The sequence below is a fragment of the Arachis hypogaea genome, chromosome 16 (assembly GCF_003086295.3).
Source record: "Arachis hypogaea cultivar Tifrunner chromosome 16, arahy.Tifrunner.gnm2.J5K5, whole genome shotgun sequence".
Lineage (NCBI taxonomy): Eukaryota > Viridiplantae > Streptophyta > Magnoliopsida > Fabales > Fabaceae > Arachis > Arachis hypogaea.
Genome location: NC_092051.1, coordinates 65,097,980 through 65,106,838, shown reverse-complemented (window position 1 = coordinate 65,106,838; position 8,859 = coordinate 65,097,980). Strand labels below are relative to the sequence as shown.

At 36.2% G+C, this 8,859-nt stretch overlaps 1 non-coding gene across 1 annotated transcript; it reads right to left on the bottom strand.

Moving 5' to 3' along the window:
• Nucleotides 1-2,450: 2,450 nt before the first annotated feature.
• LOC112760235 (small nucleolar RNA R71) lies at nucleotides 2,451-2,558 on the bottom strand. Its single transcript, XR_003180685.1, has one exon. It is a non-coding gene; the product is annotated as a small nucleolar RNA R71 (small nucleolar RNA).
• Between the last annotated feature and the right edge of the window lie 6,301 nt (nucleotides 2,559-8,859).

Sequence of the window (8,859 nt, the reverse complement as noted above, 5' to 3'; positions counted from 1 at the left end):
GATTGAATCAAAGGAAATATGAAATTTCACCCAATTGGCTTACTTATGGCTCAAGAAAGTGCATAAAACCTATTGAAAACAAAGGAAAAAGCATAGAAAAACATGACATGGTGACATGTCATCATTGCTCAGATTAGGTAATTTTCTTTTTGTTTTATTTTCAAAAATTTTTCAAAAACCTTTCAAAAATTTCTCATCTGTTTTCGAAAAAAAAAATAAATCTTTTCAAAAATATATTTTTCTTCAGAATTTTTAAGAATGAATTCTAGAGTTTCATGAAGCATGTTGAAGCGTGGCTGGCTGTAAAGCCATGTCTAATTCTTTTGGATAGGGGCTTCCAGCCATCAGCATAGAGGCAAGTTAATTTTATAAGTAATGAGCAATATATTCTGATGTTACATGCTAAAGCTTGACTGGCTATTAAGCCATGTCTAACCCTCAGATTGGAGCTTTAGACTAACATGGCAAGATTCCTGGAATTCATATTAAAAATTTTGGAATCCTTATTTTTCTTTTTCATATAATTTTCGAAAAAACCAAAAAAAAAAATTAGAAAATCATAAAAAAAATCAAAAATATTTTGTGTTTCTTGTTTGAGTCTTGAGTCAGATTTTAAAGTTTGGTGTCAATTGCATGTTCATCTTGCATTTTTCGAAAAATTCATGCATTCGTAGTGTTCTTCATGATCTTCAAGTTGTTCTTGGTAAGTCTTCTTGTTTGATCTTGATGTTTTCTTGTTTGGCATCTTTTCTTGTTTCTCATATGCATTTTTGCATCCATAGAGTCTAAACATGAAAGATTTCTAAGTTTGGTGTCTTGCATGTTTTCTTTGCATATAAAAATTTTCAAAAATAAGTCTTCATGTTCATCTTGATCTTCAAAGTGTTCTTGGTGCTCATCTTGACAATAATAGTGTTCTTGCATGCATTCCTTGTTTTGATCCAAAAAGAAAGAGAAAAACATGAAAATGATGTTTTAATTTTTTCTCTCTCATCATTAAAAATTCAAAAAATCAAAAAAAAATATTTTCTCCTTTTTACTCTCTTAAAATTTTGAAAATTAGATTTGACTTTTTCAAAAAATTTTAAAATCTAGTTGTTTTTATGAGTCAAATCATATTTTCAATTTAAAAATCTTATCTTTTTCAAAATCTTTTTCAAAAATCAAATGTTTTTCATTTTTTTATTATTTATTTTCGAAAATTATAAAAATATTTTTCAAAAATCTTTTTCTTAATTTATCTCATAATTTTCGAAAATATCCTCAACAATTAATGTTTTGATTCAAAAATTTCAAGTTTGTTACTTACTTGTTAAGAAAGATTCAAACTTTAAGTTCTAAAATCATATCTTGTGATTTCTTGTGAATCAAGTCATTAATTGTGATTTTAAAAATAAAATCTTTTTCAAAACTAATTTCAATCATATCTTTTCAAAAATATCTTCTTATCTTATCTTTTTATAAAATTTGATTTTAAAATATCTTTTCTAACTTCCTATCTTCTTATCTCTTCAAAATTGATTTTCAAATTTGTTTCAACTAACTAACTAACTTTTTGTTTGTTTCTTATCTTTTTCAACTACCTAACTACCTCTCTCTCTCTAATTTTCGAAAATATCTTCCCTCTTTTTCAAAATTTCTTTTTAATTAACTAATTATTATAATTTTTTATTTTTATTTTCGAAAATTACTAACCTTTTTCAAAAAAAATTTTCGAAAATCACTAACCATTTTTCAAAAATAATTTTCGAAAATCCTCTTCCTCACTCACCAAAAATCCGAACCCCCCTCTCTCTCTCTCTGAGTTCAGATTTTCTCTTCCTCTTTTCTTCTACTCACACAGGGACCTCTATACCTGGGTAAAAAGGATCCCTATTATTATTATTATTATTATTTTTCTGTTCCCTCTTTTTCATATGAGCAGGAGCAAAGACAAGAATATTCTTGTTGAAGCAGATCCAGAACCTGAAAGGACTCTGAAGAGGAAACTAAGAGAAGCTAAATTACAACAATCCAGCAAGCACCTTTCAGAAATTTTCGAACAAGAAGAGGAGATGGCAGCCGAAAATAATAATAATGCAAGGAGGATGCTTGGTGACTTTACTGCACCTAATTCCAATTTACATGGAAGAAGCATCTCCATCCCTACCATTGGAGCAAACAATTTTGAGCTTAAACCTCAATTAGTTTCTCTGATGCAGCAGAACTGCAAGTTTTATGGACTTCCATCTGAAGATCCTTTTTAGTTCTTAACTGAATTCTTACAGATATGTGATACTGTTAAGACTAATGGAGTAGATCCTGAAGTCTACAGGCTCATGCTTTTCCCTTTTCCTGTAAGAGACAGAGCTAGAGTATGGTTGGACTCTCAACCTAAGGATAGCCTGAACTCTTGGGATAAGCTGGTCAAGACTTTCTTAGCCAAGTTCTTTCCTCCTCAAAAGCTGAGTAAGCTTAGAGTGGATGTTCAGATCTTCAGACAGAAAGAAGGTGAATCCCTCTATGAAGCTTGGGAGAGATACAAAGAACTGACCAAAAAGTGTCCTTCTGACATGCTTTCAGAATGGACCATCCTGGATATATTCTATGATGGTCTATCTGAATTGGCTAAAATGTCATTGGATACTTCCGCAGGTGGACCCATTCACTTAAAGAAAACGCCTGCAGAAGCTCAAAAACTCATTGACATGGCTGCTAATAACCAGTTCATGTACACTTCTGAGAGGAATCCAGTGAGTAATGGGGTGCCTATGAAGAAGGGAGTTCTTGAAATTGATACTCTGAATGCCATATTGGCTCAGAATAAAATATTGACTCAGCAAGTCAATATGATTTCTCAGAGTCTGAATGGAATGCAAGCTGCATCCAACAGTACTCAAGAGGCGCCTTCTGAAGAAGAGGCCTATGATCCTGAGAACCCTGCAATAGTAGAGGTAAATTATATGGGTGAACCCGATGGAAACACCTATAATCCATCATGGAGAAATCATCCAAATTTCTCATGGAAGGATCAACAAAAGCCTCAACAAGGCTTTAATAATGGTGGAAGAAATAGGTTTAACAATAGTAAACCTTTTCCATCATCCACTTAGCAACAGACAGAGAATTCTGAGCAGAATCCATCTAGCTTAGCAAATTTAGTCTCTGATCTATCTAAGGCCACTGTGAGTTTCATGAATGAAACAAGATCCTCCGTTAGAAATTTGGAAGCACAAGTGGGCCAGCTGAGTAAAAGGATCACTGAAATCCCTCCTAGTACTCTCCCAAGCAATACAGAAGAAAATCCAAAAGGAGAGTGCAAGGCCATTGACATAACCACCATGGCCGAACCTGTAAGGGAGGTTGAGGACGTGAATCTCAGTGAGGAAGACCTCCTGGGACGTCCAGTGATCAATAAGGAGTTTCCCTCTGAGGAACCAAAGGAATCTGAGACTCATCTAGAGACCATAGAGATTCCATTAAACCTCCTTATGCCATTCATGAGCTCTGATGAGTATTCCTCTTCTGAAGAGAATGAGGATGTTACTGAAGAGCAAGCTGCCAAGTTCTTTGGTGCAATCATGAAGCTGAATGCCAAATTATTTGGTATTGAAACCTGGGAAGATGAACCTCCCTTGTTCACCAATGAACTAAGTGATCTGGATCAACTGACATTGCCTCAGAAGAAACAGGATCCTGGAAAGTTCTTAATACCTTATACCATAGGCACCATGATCTTTAAGGCTCTGTGTGACCTTGGTTCAGGAATAAACCTAATGCCCCTCTCTGTAATAGAGAAACTGGGAATCTTTGGGGTGCAAGCCACTAAAATCTCACTAGAGATGGCAGACAATTCAAGAAAACAGGCTTATAGACAAGTAGAGGACGTGTTAGTAAAGGTTGAAGGCCTTTACATCCCTGCTGATGCGCATAAACTAGTTATGCTACGATTTAGGAAATTGCACGATCGGCAAAATTCCTTCCGGCAAGTGCACCGGTTATCGTCAAGTAAAAACTCACAATAGAGTGAGGTCGAATCCCATAAGGATTGGTTGAGTGAGCAATTCGAATTAGAAGTTTGTTCTAGTTGAGCGGAATCAAGATTGAGATGAGAATTGCGGAATGTAAAATTGGCGGGAAAAGTAAATGACAAGAAAATTAAATGGCTGAATCTTAAATTGCATGAATTAAAGAGCAGAATGTAAATTGCTGAAATTAAAAGGGAATGGGGATGATTGCAAGAATTGAATTGCAGAATGTAAAGAGAAAGTGGAAATCAGAAATGGGGAATTCATTGGGTTTAGGAGATATTGAAATCTCCGAATCAAAACATGTATATCTCTTCCTCAACCAATGCATTCATTAAATTTTGCTTGGCAATCTTATATGATTGGATCCCAATTCCTTGGCTCACCAATGCTCTCTAAAAACAAACAAATTCCCAATCCCTTGGTTTAAATGTTCATAAGAAGAGATGATGCTTGATCACTGATTATACCACACAATTTCATGAACCACAATTTGGTAGGATTACATGTCACAATATCCATCCAAACCCCAATCCAATCCACTGTGAGAAAGCTTCTCTAGCATGAATCCTCCATTCCTTTCCCAAGGCTCCGAAGGATTCCAAGTATGAGTAGTTTCTTTCCCAAGACAACTACTCAATGGAATTAGATCGAGAAGCTTTCTAACAAAATTCAAGAGAAAAGATTGAAGAAGAAGATAAACTATTATTGATTCATTGAATTACAATAGAGCTCCCTAACCCAATGAAAGGGGGTTTAGTGAATCATAGCTCTGAATTCAATTACAAAGAAAAGGAAAACTAGCTAAAAGTGAAAGTAAAGGTTTAAGGTCCCCATCAGGGGCTGGATTCCCCTTCAATCCCCCCGTGTTTCTCAAATGCAAAAACTAAGGCCTTTAAATAGGCTCCCTAAATTACAAAATGAAAATGAAATTCAAAGCAAATTACAATCAAATGAAAATAAACTATTCTAGATGATTCTTGTGGCCTTGATTTGGTGTTGTTGATGGGCCTTGCTTGCTTGAAGGGCTGAGTGACATAATTGATCCAAAAAGGATAATGATCCATTAAACTACACTCAAATGTTGCACCCCCTTTCTTGAGTCGTCACTTTGTTCTCTTGTCAACCTTGCCAATTTGATGCCAAATATAGACTATTATACCTCGTTGGAAAGCTATGGATGTCAGCTTTCTAACGCAACTGGAAGCACCTCAATTGGATCTCTACAACTCGAGTTATACTCCATGGAAGGTGAAGAGGTCAGCTGGCCTGATTGCATGTTGGTACTATGCTCTTCTATGCACATTACGGGGCTGTTTTCTCCCTCAATTTTTAGTATCCACCATGCATGCCATATATGCTTGGAAAGCTCTAGATGTCTTCATTCCAATGCATTTTGAATCACCTCATTTGGAGTTTTGTAGCTCAAGTTATTTATGTTTGAAGAAGGCATGGTCAAGCTGTTCCATATAACACGTTTAAGCTTCAGTTTAAGGTTAAACTGAAGCTTAAACGTGGAAATGGAAGAGGTAGCCCTGGAGGTCGAACACGTTTAACCTCCAGTTTGAGGTCAAACTGGAGGTTAAACGTGGAAGCTTAGAATGGTAGCCCTGGAGGTGTCGAACACGTTTAACCTCCAGTTTGAGGTCAAACTGGAGGTTAAACGTGGAAATGGAGAAAGCAACCCTGGAGGAAAGTTCTTGGTCGAACACGTTTAAGCTCCAGTTTGAGGTCAAACTGGAGCTTAAACGTGGAAATGGCTCCCTGGTGCTTTTCCCATTCTGGCGTTTAACCTCCAGTTTAAGGTCAAACTGGAGGTTAAACGTGGAACTCCTTCCTGAGTGGCATTATCATTCTGGCGTTTAACCTCCAGTTTGAGGTCAAACTGGAGGTTAAACGTGGAAATGCTTCTTTGGTGAGACCTTCCATTCTGGCGTTTAACCTCCAGTTTGAGGTCAAACTGGAGGTTAAACTTCATTTCCAGCATTTCTTATCCTTCATGATTTTTGGCGTTTAAGCTCCAGTTTAGGCTTAAACTGGAACTTAAACTCCACATGTGATATTCAAGCTTCCTTTATTGATTTTGTTGCTTCCTTGCCTAACCTCTTCTTCCCTGAAATCATCCAAACAGTTGCATCAAAGTCTTGCTAAAATTCATGAGAATTCTTCCATTCATAGCATTCAAGGAATATAACTAAAAACTCATGGAATTTGCATAAAAATCTTCATGTTTGAATGATTTAAGACAAGCATGACTATTTGGCCCAAATGATTACTTAAGGCTCAAGAAAATGCATAAAACAACTAAAAATAACATAAAAAATGCTAGTGAAACTAGCCTAAGATGCCTTGGCATCACAACACCAAACTTAATACTTGCTTGTCCCTAAGCAAGTTCTGAATTATTGAGAAGAAAGAATGAAACAGAAGGTAAATTCATTAGCCATATCAGTAAGTAATTGACATTGATTAATGGGGTGTTCATGCAGAAAGTTGTTGCAGCATCACTTTATTGTTTCTTAGGTAAGAATGTCACTTTTTATGTTTCCACTAAAACACTGCTATGGCCTCTTGTTATTCACATATCCTTGGCAAGTTTCTTTTCTTTGTTTTTCTTTTTCTTTGAGCTTATTTGCTCCTTGTTGCTCAGTGTCATGTGTTGCACAAGCCTTTGGCATTTTCTTTTCTTATCAGTGCACGACACATATCCACTACAGGCATTTTAGTTCACATTTCTTCTTGAGACATTGGTACCCAGCACCTCTTTGTGTGACTAAATGTTTTGTATTTAGGTTGCTCTTGATAATGGACTTTTGGTTGATAATCCCGGGTTAGTTAACCCAAGTTACCAAGTGTTGAAACACTCCTCAGAACCTATTCATCCAAGCATATCCTTAATACATAAACACCACAGGCATTTGTCTCAGAAGTTCAAACCATTGGTGCCTAGCTTATTTTCTCAATTTTTTTTTTGCTTTTTGGTTGCCCTTTTTCAGTGGCTTTTTCTTCTTCTTCTTCTTTCTTTTTCATGGCCAAAGACATTTATTCATCAAGATCCATAGACAGCATCCTAATTTCCACTAAAAGTGACAATTCTAACTTTATTTCTTAGTGAGCTGACTATTCAATCAAACATGCATACCACCACTTAATCTTATTTGATTTCTTACTAAATGGAATTGAGTTACTTTTGTTCAAACTTTTCTTTTATTTTTTTGGAAACAGAACAAGCATGGCAAGCATACATTTAAGCAAGTGAAGTTTATCCAAACACTTAGACTATCACTTATTTGGAAATTAAACAAACACACAAACAAAAACTGCAATGACTCAAACTTAAAGCAGGGGTGCATGCAAACTTCCAATATCAGCAATTCAAAGTACAAGCAATTAAGTGACAATACAACCTTTTAGCATCTTCTTTGTTGTTCATCATCCTTCCTAGCCTTGGTGTTCTCTTTGATGATGATGTATATTCCTTCCATGAGATTGATTGTCTTCCTGCAAAGCTATTAGAAGTTGCTTGTTCCCCAAGCACTTTGAGAATTGGTTAGCATGCATGTATGTTTGTAGGCCTCTGAACTTAGATTGGTGTGTGAACACCAAACTTAGTTCCTTGCCATATGCAGCAATTTGGATCATATGCAGAAAACCTCATGTGCTTTTATTAAGAAAATAACTATGAACTAGAAAAAGAAACTATGAACTAGAAATTAAACTGTTGGTTAAGTAGTTTCCCTGATTGGTTGGAGCTAGTGACTAGTCATGCTGAGGTAGAAATGTGCTTTTAATGAAGTTTTTGGTGGAACACCAAACTTAGAATCTCACATTCACCCTTGAATTGTTTTGGTGTGCAACACCAAACTTAGCTCCTTGCAATACAGATAAATCTACTTAACTCTTTTATTGAAATAACTAGAAAAGAAAAACTACCTTTGGTTGGGTTGCCTCCCAACAAGCGCTTCTTTAACGTCATTAGCTTGACATGCTGTTCCTGACTTTCTTCCTCTTCCTCCAGTTTGTTAAGAGGAATGACTTCAAGTGGATAAAGGAGCTAGTTAGTGCCCCTTGTTGTGAATGCTTCTTTCCAGCAAGCTTTCCCTTGTGATTGGCTTGAGTGAACTTGCTTGTTGGCTCAGGAGTTGGATTGTTCTTCGACCTTCTCTTCTTCATGGATATGGTCCTTTGTTTCTCGGTCACAATCCTCATTTTGGTGCTTGTTTCTACTGCCTTCACATCCTTGATCTCAGAACTTGGTTGTTGTTGGACAGTTGGAGTATCCTGTTCATCAAAATCTTCCTGAATTTGTGGTTCAATGAACCCTTCCTCTTTGCAACTCTCTGTTTCATTGGAGTGTGATCTCCCTTGATTAACCTTCTCCATTTCTTGTTCTTCTGATTCCTCCCTTGGGTTTGCCATGGTCTCACTAGAAGAATTGTGGGTAGGGATTTGCTTTGATAGATATTCAATTTGTGCTTCTAGCTTTTGAATGGCAGCACCTTGATTTTGTAAGTTGGATATCAATTCTTCCTTAAAGCCTTTCAAATCGGTTATGTCTTGACTCATGATTGCAAGCATTCCTTCTATCCTGTTTAATTGATCTTGAAATTGTTGGTTTGGATTAGGTTGATGAGGTTGATTATCTTGGCTGTGATATGGTGGCTGGGAGTATGTGTTTTGTGTGGGTTGATAGAGTCTTTGGTTGGCGTGTTGGTAGTGGTATGACTCTTGTGGATAGTGAATTGAATTGTATGAATTTGAGAAGGAATTTTGTGCTGAGAAATGCTCAAGTGATGAAGAATTTGGATATGTAAAACTAGGAGGTGAGGTTGGATAATTCAGAGGTGATGGC